This window comes from Triturus cristatus, chromosome 4_2, assembly GCF_964204655.1.
Source record: "Triturus cristatus chromosome 4_2, aTriCri1.1, whole genome shotgun sequence".
Taxonomy (NCBI): Eukaryota; Metazoa; Chordata; class Amphibia; order Caudata; family Salamandridae; genus Triturus; species Triturus cristatus.
Window position 1 is genome coordinate 255965728 of NC_140586.1, and position 15987 is coordinate 255981714.

The following is a 15987-nucleotide window of genomic DNA, read 5'->3' on the forward strand; positions in this document are numbered from 1 at the left end:
ACGTCTTCTATGCCCGCCTTCGCAAACTCTCGCTATCGTGCACGCTACCGGACCAGAGAGCAGAGATTCGGGCGCAGCTCATCCAGGGTTGCCGGTCGGTCCCACTGCGGCGCCTCATCCTACGGCAGCCGGGCATCTCCCTTGACGAGATCTTGATTCTGGGCCGGTACCACGAGCTATCCAATGCACGCGCTGGAAGCGGCCCTCAACCGGCCGGCTGCGGCCCGAAAGCGCCTGCAGTCAAGGAGGAGAGAGTGGATGTACTGCAGAGGCGACCGACCCAGCAGCGCGGAGCCACGAGGGCTCCGCAGAGGGACGCCTGCGGTAACTGCGGCCTAGACCACCCACCAGGCGGAAGGTGCATCGCGAGAGGACAGACGTGTCTGAAGTGTGGACGGGTGAACCATTTCGCGAAGGTCTGTAGAGGCGGAAGAGTGCGAAGCGGTGCTGGGGGCACGCGAGGTGCAGCGGCGAGTGTGCGCCAACTGAACTGACGTTGGAGGAATCCACCGCCCAAGGAGACAACACCAAGCGGGAATTCGAGGGCGAGGCGGAGGATGACGAAGTGTTCTTCGTCTCGTTTGTTGGCAGAGAAGGCACGAGGCGCAGGCCGCCGCCCATGTGTGAAATCACGGTGGCCGGGTCTCCGGTGAGCGCTCTCATTGACACTGGGGCGTCGGTGAACGAAATGGATAGCTGCCAGTACGAGAGACTGTCGCCACGACCACCCCTGCGACCCTCCAAGGCCCAAATCTTCACATATGACAGCGACAAGCCACTGTCCCTGCGAGGGGTGATCGAAGTTGAAGTCGTTAGTGACGGCAGAAAACTGGCCACGACGTTCCACGTGGCGGAAGGAAAGCGGGGCACCCTGCTGAGCTGTCACACCGCCGAAGATCTGGCGCTGGTGTTCTTCGCGAACCAGGTGCACGACCTGCACGCCAGGGAGATGTTGAAGGACTTCCCCATGCTGTTCCGAGGTCTTGGATGCCTGCGCGGGAAACAGTTCAAACTGCACGTGGACCCTACGGTCCGGCCCATGGCGCTCCGGCATCGGAGGATACCATTCCTCCTGAGACCACGAGTGAAGGAGGAGTTGAAGAAGTTGGAGGACCTGGGGGTGATCGAAAAGGTGTCGGCCCCACCCCGTGGGTGTCCCCCCTCGTTGTGGCGCCCAAACCCAAGCAGTCAGGCGCCATCCGCTTGTGCGTCGACATGCGCCTCCCGAACAAGGCAGTGAAGCGCGAAAGACACCTCACACCCACCATGGATGATATTGTGGCCGACCTCAACGGCGCCCAGTGGTTCACAAAACTGGATCTCAATGCAGGATACCATCAGCTAGAGCTCCACCCGGACAGCCGCAACATCACCACTTTCTCCACCCACGTTGGCCTACGGAGGTACAAGCGGCTGAGTTTCGGGATCTCGTCAGCTGCGGAGGTGTTCCAGAATGCCATACGGGAAACTCTCTCTGGACTCCAGGGAGTCATCAACTTGAGCGACGATATACTGGTATTCTCAAAGACTTTGGAAGAGCATCACCGGCATCTTCGAGACACACTGCAGCGGCTGGCGGACAGTGGCCTTACCCTGCACGAGGCCAAGTGCTCCTTCTACCAGGAGTCGGTCGAGTTCTTTGGCTACGTCTTCTCCAGGGAAGGGTTGAGAGTCGATCCGAAGAAGGCGGAAGCGATCCGAGCTGCCACCGAGGTCAGGAGTTTTCTAGGGATGGCAACCTACTGCGGACGGTTTATCCCTAATCTCGCGTCCTTGTCGGAGCCACTCCGACTCCTCACGAAGAGCGGCCAGCCCTGGACCTGGGCAGCGAAGGAAGATCTAGCATTCCAGGCGGTCAAGGACGCGCTCATCGACGACAAGGTCATGGCGTATTTCAGACCACATAGGCAAACAGAGGTGGTAGTGGATGCGAGCCCCGTCGGGCTGGGTGCAGTCCTGATGCAGGAGACGGAAGCGCGGGAGTGGGTCCCCACCGCATATGCCAGCAGGGCCCTGACGGCCACCGAAATGCGGTATGCGCAAATCGAGCGAGAGGCGCTGGCCATCAAGTGGGCCTGCCAGCATTTTCACCTCTACCTGTATGGTCACGACTTCCGGGTGGTCACCGACCACAAGCCCCTTGTCCCGCTCTTCGCTGGCACCGCACGACTGGGCCCACCACGGATCGAGAGATGGGCAGTCCAGCTGCAAGCCTACCGGTTCGAGGTAGTCTTCCGACCCGGGGCCAATAACCCTGCTGACTTTCTGTCAAGACACCCGGGCCCAGCCCAATCGGGTCCAGATCCGTCGGATGCGAGCTGCACGGAAGAGTTTGTCCGGATGGTGTCACAAGCGGCGTGCCCGGTGGCACTCACGCTGGAGGACATTGGCAAAGCCACGGAGTTGGACGAGTGCCTCATCAAGGTGAAGCAAACGCTGGTGAACCGCAATTGGCGGAACATCCTGGACGGGGTGCAAGCCCTCACTGAAGACGAGAGAGCTTTTCGGCAACAGGTGTGGAAGGCGCAGAGTGAGCTCAGCGAGGGGCCACAGGGAGTGGTCATGAGAGGGGCCTCGCTCGTCATTCCGAGGAGTCTCCAAGGAGAGGTGGTTCGCCTGGCTCACCAAGGGCATCAAGGCGTCTCCAAGACCAAGGCCAGGCTACGGAGCAAAGTGTGGTTTCCTCGGATGGATGCCATGGTAGAGGAAGTCGTCCGCAACTGTCACTCGTGTAACATCACGGGGGGCGAGCCGGCACCACATCCGGTGATCACGGAAGACCCGTGTCTAGAACCCTGGTCCAAGCTGTGTGTGGACTTCGGATCTTTCCCAGATGGGCGACACACCTTGGTGGTAGTGGACTCGCACTCCAAATTCCCGGTGGTGGAAGTGGTGTCCTCCACAGCATTCAGCCAGGTGAGAGCGGCGCTGGACCGCATATTCGCCATGATGGGCCTGCCCGAGGAAGTCCGGTCGGACAATGGGCCGCCCTTTCAGGCAAGAGAGTTCCAAGAATACCTGGCAGCCCGAGGAGTCCGGCACCGGAAGATCACCCCGCAATGGCCCCAGGCCAACGGAGAGGTAGAGCGGTTCATGCGCACGATGAACCGGGCACTGAAGATAGGAGTGGACCAAGGGGAAGATGCGGATCAATGCCTATCACAGTTCCTCAGTGCGTACCGCCGGACACCTCACTGTACCACTCGGTGCGCGCCTGCGCACCTCGTATTCAGGAAGGCCCCCAGAGACAACATCCCGGCGAGTCAGGCGTGGCAGCCTCGGCCGCTGGACCAAGGTGCGGCTCAGGACAGGAGGCGGACCTCCAATGAGAACGCCAGTCGGGCTCGGAGGGCCCAGGCGAGGAGTCTCCGGGTGGGGGACAAGGTCATCATGAAGGACCGTTATCCAAACTGGAAGTATCGCACCCCGTTTGAACCGGAAGTGTGGGAGGTAGTCAGGGTGCAGGGCACCATGGTGTCGGTCCAGAGAGGAACACGAGTAGTGACCCGAAACACCTCCTGGTTCAAGCAAGTCACCACGGCCCCACGAGAGACTGACCCGCAGGAGGAGGAACTGGATGCCGGAGAAGGGGGTAGCTCGTCCGGAGGGCAAGCGAGCCCACAGCGGAGCACGCCCCCACCGTCTGGCGTGGAAGAACGGGAGAACGGGTCCTCCGAAGGTGCGGGGGTACCCAGTGGAAAAGGAACCTGTGGGACCGGACGAGGAGACGTCCCCCGGAGCCAGCAGTATGGCCTCCGGCCGAATCCGGCCCCTAATCAGAGACTGAGGGACTTTGCGTGGTGTGCGCAAGAGAGCCGAACTGTTCCGTAGCGAGTGATCTCGATATCTGAAAGATTGGAGGGATGTGGTAACGGAGCCACCCGGCCCGTTCCGCTACGCAGGACACGCATCCACGCACCCGGAGGGCGGGCACGCCCGAAGGTATAAATAAACGGGCTCAAGACAGCTCGTGGTCTTTGGCCCACACTAGTAACCCTAACTGCTGTGTCCCTTATGTTGCCGGCGCCTTATTACACTAGGCCTGCCCCCATTCTACACCCCCCTCAAACAATGGAGATTTTTTTCACAAGTTGGCATTGTAGAGATGCACTTATACTAAGAAAAAGGGAACTGATATGGCAGGGCATGAGGTCCTACCCTCTTCAAAAAAATTTTTTAAAATATCACCTCAAATACTTCCTTTCTGTTTATTGGGAGTTGATGTGAATTGGCTGGGATTCATTTTTACTCAGCAGGGCAAGAAAACATAGAAAGTGGAATCAGGAAAGGAAGAGGCAAGACAGGAAGAATCGCAGCTGGGTGGTGAGGAGCTGGCACCGAAAGAGGGAAGTTACAGAGGAGAGGAGAGAGGGCAGCAAAATGGAAGGAGAGGAGCGATTTTTTCTTCAACAGATGGGGACTGCTAGTTCCTTGCTGGACTTTGCCGGTCTAGTTCCCGGACTCCCAACCAGCTGCATGGCTAATTTGCCTGTCTGCACCCGATGCTCTCATGTCACTGCAGAAAGAGAAATTACAGCCTCGAACCCTTCATTTCCTCCCCTTCACCTGTAATCCAAGATTTCAGACAGCCGGACTCTGAAATGAGCACAGAATTGTCCCAGAAACCACTGAGGCTGCTTGAAGAGATGCATAATATCCACTGTTTTTTACACAAGATTCAGAAAGAACAATTCTCCTCTCTAAAGTACTCATGTCTATTTAGAAAACTTCATGGCCTGTGATTTTTCATAAACACGCACAGGCACACATATACAAACACATTCGCACACACACGCTCCCTCGTACCAAAATAATGTCACAGTAAGGTTATCAAGCACACACACTTATATAATATGCCACATAAAAAGGCTATCACACACGCAGGCTCTCACGCTCTCTCACACATACAACTATGCCACACAAACTGTTTTCCACATATACTATTTCCCTCAGCCTCTCCCACATTAACTCTTTAACACCGAGGTGCACACTCCCTCCACACAAATAATGTCACACAAATATAACTTTGATCACATAAACAACACACTTTCTTTGGCAACCTATCACACTCTCACACACACTGCTGTCCACTCACTATGCAATCAGATTCTATCTACATCTTCCACACATCCTGCAGCATTCTCACAAATTCACACACTTACTCACACATGTAGACTGTCACACAAACACACTGTCTATGATGACCAGAGTTTGAAAACAAAATAAGGGACATTTCACAATCCTTAAAGTAGGACTACAATTTCTCATGGGATGAGAGGCACCGAATAACATAAAGGACAATGCAAGGCAAATAAATCAAATTTAACTTTTATGTTAAGTATTATCTCTGTTTATATAGATTTCTGAAAAAAGCTTCAGACAAAGCCTGCATTAGAACATATAAAAGTGTGCTTGCCTTTGTGTTCAGTCAACCCTCTAAAACAAAAGGGACATATGCTAAATTTAGCTAAATCTTCAGGAACAGATGATGAACAAGTATTGGTAAATGCAATAGGTTTTGCCTATGTGATTAATAATAAGCAGTTTTTTTAATGTAAGTTGTAGATTGCTGAGTAGTTGTGCAGTATAAGTTACTGAAACTCCATTAAAGTGTTATGACTTGTAAATTGAGAAAAGCAGAAGATATCGGGCTGGTAAAAGTGTTACGCTCCATTTACACAGCTGAGAGAGACAATAGATTAAGGGCCCTAAAAGAAGAAGCATGGGATAAACAAAAGCAGCTACGATAAAAAATAGTAAGGATTTCTAGCTCATAATCAATGCCCTGTTTCTTAAAGATGACACAGTTATCTCCCTAGATCAGCATGTAACAGGAATTGACTGGGTAAGCCACTTCATGGGGGTATTTGGCATAGAAGGGGAGGACTCTGCAACAACCTCGCCCTCTGCACTCTGAACATTCGTGCATGATTTTACCTTGTCCAATCATTATTTTACCATTTTTATGTTTATTGCTGATTGCCGTGTGATATTCTCTTACTCGTGTTGCTTACCTTGGGGCACTTTATTACTTTAAGGAGACTCTCTGGTCCACCACGGTCTCATCAGTAGAACGATTGAGTGGAGAGAGGCAACCCTGTTGGTGGTCGATTAGTCCGTCGACTGCCGCCATCTTTTGAGCAGTTGACGCTCTAGTTGTTCACTTTGCTTCTTGCACGGGCTTTGGCCCTCATACATAAACTAAGCCCACACACGGACGCGAGCAGCGGGTGCGCCTTAGGTGCGCCTAAGGCAAGCCCGTCTGCGCCCATCCGCCCCTGAACACTGCCAGCTGCCAGAGAGGCTGCTCCCCGCTCTTAAGAGGTAGCTCAAAATGCCCGCTCACACCTATTCAATGAGACCAAAAGCACATGGTGTATGGGGAAAATATCATTGTGCAGTGGCCCTTTCTTTGGCAAGTGTTCTTACTGCAATCGGTCTCTGGCACCCCCTTCTCCGGTGGCTGCTTCTCCTCACTCCTACCCCACAATCTCTCAAGATTCAAATAATCATGCATCCAGTAAGGTGACACATGAGAAGGGAGGGAAATCATACAATTTAAAGGGTCTGTACTTCAACGCAAGGTCTATTCCTAAACACGCGGCTGAAATCTGGGCTCTACTAGATTCCCTCAAACCAGACATCTGTTTCTTCACGGAAACTTGGTTGCATAAACTGGCCGCTCCAGCTTTGGCCATTGCCCTTCCAGAAGAGTACAGAGTCTCTAGACTTGATAGAGTGGGGAAGAAGGGGGAGGCCTGGCCATTGCTACTCACTTACCTCTATACATCAAACTCTTGGACGCAATCTCTACCCCAAGGCTGGTGCTGAAGGCATTTAAACTGGAGCTGGCACATGGCCCAAAGTGGTCGGGAGCTGTGGTTTACCACCCCCCAGGTGAAAACAAAAAGCTTTTTGTACCTCACTATTGGAATCCCTTGCACCTCTCACCTTGCAGTCAGACAACTTCCTACTAGTAGGAGATTTCAACCACCATTTAGACATTGCTTCCGACCCAGATTCCGTATGCCTGATAGCAGCTATGGAATCTCTTGGTCTCTCTTCTAAAGTATTCAGACCCACTCATATAGCGGGACATACGTTGGATACCATCTTTTCGAACTTTCAGGATCTAGTAGTGGAACCCCATATAGCTCTAACCTGGACAGATCATTTTGCCCTAAAATTCTCGCTGGAAATCCCTAAGCCTATCAACAAACCTCAGTATCTCTGGGGTTCTCGGAAGCCTTGGAGGAAGGTGACCCTAGCCTCATTCACCCCCGCATTCACTGCCCCAGTACTTCGGGACTGTGTGGGTAGTGATGCGGCACTGGAAACGCTGGAGGCCTCGGTGACTAAGGCTCTGGACATTATTGCCCCATGTAAAGTAGGCAAGATCTGGGAAAAGTTAGCCCCAGCTCCAAGGTATACCGATGGCCTCAAGAAAGAAAAAGCCGCATGCAGAAAAAGGGAAAGAAAATGGAGAAAATCAAAACAGGAGTTGGATAAACTAGCCTATAGAACAGCTCACAGAGCATACTTAAACTACTGTAACACAGCTAGAAGATCTCACCTAGGGTCTAGAATTAGCGAAGCTAAAAACTCCTCCAAAGAGCTGTTCAAGATCCTTAAAGAGTTCACCAACCCAAGGGTTAATAATCATTCTCTTCCGTCAACTCAAAAGTTATGTGATGATCTTGCTAATCACTTTAAGCTAAAGATTGATTAAATCTATAGCATTTTTAGCAAGAGGGGGAACTCAGCGTGGGATCACACAATCCTGAAGATCCCATCTCTCCCCAGAGAGATGCGTTGAAAGCCCCATTGGAGGCTTTCAATGCCATCACGTCGGAGCAAGTCCAGTCTTTGTTAGCACCTATAAAATCTGGCTCCCCTCTAGACCTGGCCCCTCCTTTTCTCATCTCAGCTCTCGCCCCGGCCCTTGCGGCTCCGATTACTGAAGTCTGTAATCTATCTTTAGCCACTGCCACCTTCCCTCAGAAATGGAAGAAGGCTCAAACAAGACCCTTATTAAAAAACCCTTATTAAAAAAAACCTGGCCGACACTTTGGATCTGCAAAACTATAGACCCATCTCTCTTCTTCCTTTTTTTTCTAAAGTTATGGAAGCTTTGATTAACAAACAGTTAACTGAATATCTTGAACAGAACAACACACTTGATTCTTCCCAGTCAGGTTTTCACACGTCGTATAGCACCGAATCCGCGCTAACTTAAGTAACGGATACGATTAGGCTGGCCTTAGGCAAAGGGACAGCAACTATGCTGATTCTCCTTGATCTGCCAGCAGCGTTAGACACCATCTCTCATCTAATCCTAGTGTCCAGGCTACGAGAGATTGGTGTCCGCGGAACGGCATTAAAATGGCTGGAAAGCTTCCTGGCTGACAGAACACAATGAGTCCAAATAGATTTGTTTATATCGCAGACCACGGCTGTAGACAAAGGGGTCCCACAGGGCTCCATCTTAAGCCCCACTTTATTCAAAATCTATGTGTCTTCCCTGGCCACTATCATTAGATCTTGTGGCTTTGACACCATCTAGTACGCGGACGATCCTCAATTGATATTTACTACTGATATGGATCCCACATCGACCAGAGAAAAATTCCAAAAACTGAATGTTAAAAACGGCAGCATGGATGACTGCGAATTTCCTACAGCTTAACACCAATAAAACCGAGATTCTGCTGTTTGGGAAAGGAGGGTATCTCTGGTCCTCAGACTGGTGGCCATCCGAGCTAGGAGAAAAATGGGTGAAAAATGTGGATGTTCTAATTGATGACAGACTCTCCATGGAAGAACACGTAAAAAGCATCTCTGGCACATGCTTTGGCCTGATGCGAATGCTTAGAAAGATCTTTCCCTGGATTCCTCTCTCAGCAAGAAAATCCCTTATACAGGCACTTCTAGTGAGCAGACTAGATTATGGAAACTCCCTACTGGTAGGGATCAGGGAAGATCTATTATCCAGGCTGCAGGTTGTGCAGAATCCAGCCGCGCATCTAGCCCTTAATCAGCCTGCTCAAACCCCTTCGGAACCCCTCCTACGACGGCTTCAATGGCTGCCCATCAGGAAAAGAGCAGTGTTTAAGCTTCTATGTCTGGTATTCAAAACACTCCAGGAGAAGGGTCCAGCTAACCTGAGGAAGAAGCTAAAACCGTATATCCCCTCTCGCCAATTGAGATCAAGTGATCGACGGCTACTGTGCCCCTTAAGAATTAATAGAGTCAGAATGGGTGGCCGTTCTTTCTCGTAACTCGCCCCCTCTCATTGAAACAAATTGCCAGATAACATCCGTACATGTTCTAATCTCTGGCAGTTTAAAAAACTTTTCAAAACCTGGCTGTTCTGTCACTAATCAGCAGTCTCTGCTCTGCCTTGTCTGATATTGTGGCGCCGAGAGATCCCCATGAAGATGATCCGTTTTGCGCCTAATAAAAACAAATAATAATAATAATAAAATAATAATAACATCATGCTGTCCGACTCGCCAAGAGGTAACTAAATTATATTTTGCCCTGGACGAAATGCAAAATGCACTGAACCAATGTAGTAGATTTAGGGCAGCTGGACCAGATGGTGTGCCGATAGACTTCTTTTTACTGAACCATGAGCTTTGGGCACCGTTACTTACTAATGTTTTAAATGCCATTTCACAATCTAATGTCCCCCCTTCTTGGAAAAGGTCAGTGATCATATCAATCTTTAAAAAGGGAAATAAAGCATTGGCGAATTACTATTGACCAATATCGCTGTTAGACAATACAGCAAAATTAATGGGCCGTCTCCTACTAAATAGGTTAGAGGACTGGGCTCAAGAAAACAAGATACTAATTCAAACACAGTACGGTTTTAGAAAAATAAAGGTACTGTGGACCAGTGCCTCAATCTAAATGTATTGATTGCTAAATATACAGCAGCAAAAGAGGGCCACCTTTATATGGCCTTTATGGACCTCTTGGTGAATAATGAAAGACATGGGAGTAGATTAAACAATAATTAACTTTATTTGGGAGTTGTACTCCTCAGCCACGGGGGGAGAGGGGGAGTGTTCTAGACACTTCCCACTCACTCGTGGCGTCAGGCAAGGATGCGTATTTGCGCCCTTCCTATTCTCTCTCTACACGAATGGCATGGAAGCCGCATTGGTGGGGTCCACTAGCGATGTCCCTGTTGTTAATTCTGCTCCCATTCCTCTCATGTTATACGCAGATGACACGGTATTGCTGGCTTGGACCGGCAACGCGCTGCAGACGCTCGTAGACACTTATGTAAAGTTTATGAATAACCTGGACCTCAAAGTAAATGAAACTGAGTCATTTGAGCTCGTGGCAGGAGCAAGATTAAGAAACCAACCTACTTGGAATTTTGAAGGGAGGAAATTGGAGGAGGTAGAATCATTCTGCTACCTGGGGGTACTGCTTGACTCCAAAAATACATGGGAAAACATGGTGGCCAATAGAGGCCATTGATAGAAAGAAGCTTAGGGGAGAATGTTAACTTCATTAAGAAATTAGGGTCTAAACCGATAGAAACCATAAAAAAGATATACGAAGCAAAAACAATATCCTTGGCAACTTATGGAGCACCAGTGTGGGGTTTCATTCCTATATCTAGTCTACAACAAATTGAGAATACATTTTGGAAATGCCTGATTGGTGCTCCTTAATCTTGTTCCTCTTAAAAACATCCATATCAAACTGGATGTTCCCTTCATCACGGACCAGATTCACTCCCCCCCCCCCCCTTGTGGCACTCAGGAGGAGGGAAACATTGAAGCTAACGCAAGACATTCTATTTGATTGCCTGAAGCTCAACAGGTCTCGGAAAATAAAATGGTTGCAATCTGTCAAGCATAGCCTCTATACCTTTGGCTTGTCCAACATATTTGATGACCCAATTACTCGCACCTCCATTTCCAGGACAGAACTGCAAAACCGTTTAATTGAAAAACAGAGGAATATGAGATGGGAAGCCAATTTTTGTAAAATAAGGGTTAAACAATATCACCAAGAACCAAAAATAAATAGATCTGAACTTAATTATCTATTATTTGTGACAAATACTTATCACAGATTTCTGGTAGTGAGATTTCGATTGAATAACATTCCCCTAAAGCTTGGCTATCCTACAAATACTCATTCCATGAATGCGTTGTCTGTTTGCCCTTGCTTTGCGACTCTTCGTCAGCTCAATGTGACCTCCACTTGTTATCCTTCTGTAACTTTTATTGCGAGGAGAGGAAGAGGGTCATCCGTCCAATTTTACGTAGTTACAGTGTGAGGCAATGTCGACCAGCATTATACTTTTAAAAACAGCCGTCTGACCCCTTTACTTGCTATGGTTTGGCCTTGTTTATCCAAGGCGCTATAAAAAAACGCAAGCAGTCTTTGCAACATAAGAAATTAAACTGTTTCCAATTCTGCTTCACTTTTTAACCGTATTACAGTTTTTATCTGTACATATTTTATTAAGTGCTGTTTTAATGTATATTATGATATTATAGTTTGTTTGTATGTAGAATACTTTCATGCCGTTCTATCAATTGGCGAAAGAGTGAGTTTTTTTTATTTTTGAAAAACAATATATTGTGCTGTTACTAGTGGAATTATAAAGCGGGGAGCTAAGGTAAATGGGAGAAGACAGAGAAATAAAACATGTTCCCGATAAGTACAGTGTGAATGCAGATGATGCAGGGCACCGAGATTAGGTGAGACTGCCCCGTGTGTCCCTTGCAGCGCCTTGGTCTGACTGGAAAGACATCTTGCAGCTATAAATGCTGAGTCATGCCACGGGGTCCTTTGTGTGCCTCTGGACATCCCTGTAGTCTGAAGGAGAACTATTAAAAAGACCCAGAGATAAGAATATTGGATGGGAGCAAATTATGTAAAAAATATGAGAGCTGTATCTGTGGAAACAGAAATAAATAAAATGAGGGTGACCTGGGAAGAGGCGGCAAGACAAGAGGACGAGAGATATGGCCTGCAGATGCACTAATAAGGCGTGCATGTTAAGAAAAGCAAACAAGCAACACAAGTTAAGAGGCTGAGTGTTAGGTGAGCTTCTGGAGGGAATTCTGTACTCTTGACTCTGTCCCAGAAAACACACTTAAGAGATGACAAGAGGATATGGTGTAGCAGTCAGAGCTGCTGACTTCGGACTTGGGGACTGTGGTTCAAGTCTCGGCATTGGCTCAACGTGCTGTGATTCTGGAGCAAATCATTTAATGTCCTTGCGACTACAACAAGTGAATGTGAAATGTAACTGGTGCTCATGTAAAGCACAAAGTACATTTTACTAAACTGCAAGCATGAGAATTTAACTTATTATAAATGCATAACAATTAGCCCTCCCTCACACGACAAACCACAGAAAATGTGGTGAAATCAAACTACTTGCTGCAGGCTGTAAACTGTGTTTTTTAACCCCTTCCCTGCTCATGACGGAACCACTCCGTCATGAGCCACGGGCGCCGTGTGCTCATGACGGAGTGGTTCCGTCATGCTGCGGCCGTTGGCAGCCGCTCCGCCCACGCGGCGCTGATTCCCCGTCTGTGCGGGCGATTAGCGCGAGTGGGCGGAGTCGTGACGGAACCACTCCGTCATGAGCACAGCGCGCCCGTGGCTCATGACGGAGTGGTTCCGTCACGAGCATGGCGGCGCCGCGCTGCCCCCAAACCCCCCAAGCGCCGCGGCAAAATTTGGGCCGCGGCGAAGGGGTTAAACAACAAATGTCTGTTTGTGGAGTTTATCAGCAGTATCTCATCTTTAGCACTGTTTAACAGCTCGGGGGACTAGGTGAACAGTAAGCATTTTGAAAGAGGTGTGATTTGGCTCAAAGGAGCGCTGCATGATAAAGGTGTAAAGCAGCCTCTTTTTGGCACTTCCAGCAAGATGCTTCCGCTGCTGAAAGCAAATCTGCCAAAAGGGTTGAGTTTTGTCCTGGAAGGAGGAGGAACAGAGGCCATGGAGGGGTCAGTGAGAGAGGAGTACAAGCACCAATGATGAGGAAGCAAAGACAATACAGGGGAAGCAAGAAGAAAAAGCCTTTGCTGATCGATGCTGCTCGCACAAGTGCATTTCGAAAGGGGACAAAGCTGTAAACTACTTTTCCCAAATTCACATGATGCCAAAACCTCAAGTTGTAGAAGTCTAGACTTGAGGACAGATGTTATAAATGCCTTAGTGTAATTGAAAATAAAATAATGTTTACTTGTTAGTCAATTGGTTTGGTAAATTGCAAATCCACTTAAATGAATGGGCGTCCTATTATGAGGTGTTACGGAGTGTATTTATGGCATTTGGCATAATTGCTACACCTCTGTTTGATTCGCATAAAGCGCCCTCCATTCAGACAGCTGAAAAAAGCAAGGCCCGGAGAGAGGGAAGAGGATGTGGTATTGCAGCCAGAGCTGCCGACTTTAGACCTGGGAAACCAGGTTCGGGTCTCGGCATTGGCTCAACATCATGTACGTAAATCACTTATTCTTCAAGTGCCTGCAAATATAAAAATATACGAAGAACTTGCACCAAAGAACTGTTACATTAAAGTTTTGTAAGCAGCATAGTCGCCAAAACGTAACCTGAAAAAAGCAGCGTGCTCGATTGTAATTAATATAACAAAGAATTTCAAGCAGATAGAAAGGAAAACTTCAGCCTCGGGACACTGATAAGATGAAGATCAAGGAGAACAACAGAAAATGGTATGGTACAACCAATAGAAAATGGCGAAAGTAAGTGGCAAGCAAACAAATTAATGAAAAGGAAGGGCAGGATGTAAGTCCCTTTTAAGATTTATATTGAATACAATAGATTTTACAAGCACAGTGCAAGCACTGTGAAGGTGAAACCGAAAGACTGAGACTGTCCCAGCAAATCCTTGATACCTGATCTCATTAACCCTGCCTTGCTCTATCTCCCATGGACACACAATCTCAAACACTTTCACATACTTTTTGTTTCACACACACATATAGCATTGTCACACTAACACACACACCAAGGTTACCGTATTTTAAACAACAAAAACAGGACATTTCACAAACATAGAAGTGGGACTACAATTGTGTATTAACTGAAACACAGTGACTTATTTGACATCAAAATAGAAAATAAAGACAATATGGCACAAGGGGAATTAAATGCATTTGTATGCACAGTATAAGATGATACCTAAATTGCTTTTTGCAAGGGGTTGCTAACTAATTCTGCACTGGATCACATAAAAATGTACCTCCTTCTGTGTCTGTGACATCTGCTACATTTAGTGAAATTTGCAGGGTTAGACCATGAAAAATCCGGAGTGTACTGGCAATCCTGGGATACCTGGTCAGCCTAATACCCCATCTCTTAAATTCTTTTAACTTTCTCACACATACACTCTCTCTCCCAGCATCAAAGGAAGCTACAGCTCTATGTAAATTCCACCATCATAATCTCTCTTTCACTCTTTCTCTCAGGGCTGCAATGTAGCTACATACAGGAAGCTCTTTGCTCAGCCAGATGAATGTGATTGAGACAAAAAACAACTTGTGGAAACTTGTTCAAGAGAATCTCTTCCCTCCAATCCGTTTCAACAACTTTTTCAAAACGATTGGAATTCCTACGATGTAAGATCCAAGATCACTGCCTTTTATCCTAAAGAACTACATTCAGTCCTTTTTTTAAAAAAAATTTCAGGATGTGATATTTCATGAATATGGAGAACTGTCAGACTGGTGTCATCAGGCTGGTCGTCTTCATTTTGTTTTCTACCACAGCAGCCTCCACTTATAATTAATGTCTTCTTCTGTGACATAGCGAAACCTCAGAGGGAACATACAACATTTTCTAGGAGGAGGGAGGGGTTTGGGTTTATGAGTGTGCAAAATCATGTAATTATTTTCAACAAAATTAGCAAAAATTAAGGGAAATTATGCAAAAGTGTGTTTAGCACAAAATATGTCCTAGCATCATGTTGGACTCCAGGGTTGATCATCATGTAAAAATTTCCATGACGTACCAAAGGGAGACTAGTTCCAGTAGAAAATATTCCCAGGAGGATATTTTCTGCTCGAACCACTCTCTCACGAGCAAAACTGGATAATGTAAAATTTCATGAATTTTGCAAATTTCATATGATCAAATCTCAAAATTTGTGAATTTAATAAGTAGCAACATTTTGTCCAACCAGGGGCTAAATTATACAAAGTGCCCTGGCAATGCAGCAGGCATTTGCGCCCGCTCTGCACGCCTTTGGGGCACTTTGGTATTACAGAAGGGAGCCGGAGATGCTTGTGCGGCCCTTTCTGTAATACAGATAGTGCTCGGGCACATATAGCGTCATTGCTATCATGATAGGGCGTTCCCTCACTTGAATAGGGGTGTAGCCCCATGCAAATGAGGGAATCCCTTTGCCTCGGTGTCCGCGCCGTATTATAGATGTGAACGAAAAGGCAAAGAAGCGGTCAGTGCACCCCCTCATGGCAGCCCTCTGGAAGGATGAAGGGGGTCCTATGGATCCCCTACACATCCCTTGCAGGCGGGTGCAGTCACTCAATTCACAAGGCCTGCAAGCAGCCACTCCGTGTTTCACTGTGCAGGCGACAACCTGCCTGCACAGTGAAATATGGAGGGGCTGCTTCAAAGGCGCTCCATATTTCACTTGAATGCGCTGCATGAGTTCACAGATGTCCTGGGAGTAACGCATTCAATCTAATACAGAGCACTCTCCTTGCAAGTGCTCAGCGCACCTTTTGACAGGTGCGCCTGGCGCTAACAAGGAAAATGCACCGCATTTTGTATTACGGCCCCTGGTGGTGTCACTTTGTGTAATGTTGCACCGACTGTGCATTAATGCATGGAAATTCACTGTCTTGCTCTGTCTCGCACATGTCCTATTCATATCAGCCCGAAAAGATGGATAGTTTAAAATCCATAATTTTGGCGGCTGCTCCGGGCCTTCTCTCGTTCCAGAGGCATACTAGT

General features: G+C 47.9%; 1 long non-coding RNA gene across 1 annotated transcript in view; it reads right to left on the bottom strand.

The window, feature by feature from the left end:
• The window catches only part of LOC146833592 (uncharacterized), a 156509-nt gene that overhangs the window by 61637 nt on the left and 78885 nt on the right, over positions 1–15987 (bottom strand). The window lies entirely within an intron of this gene.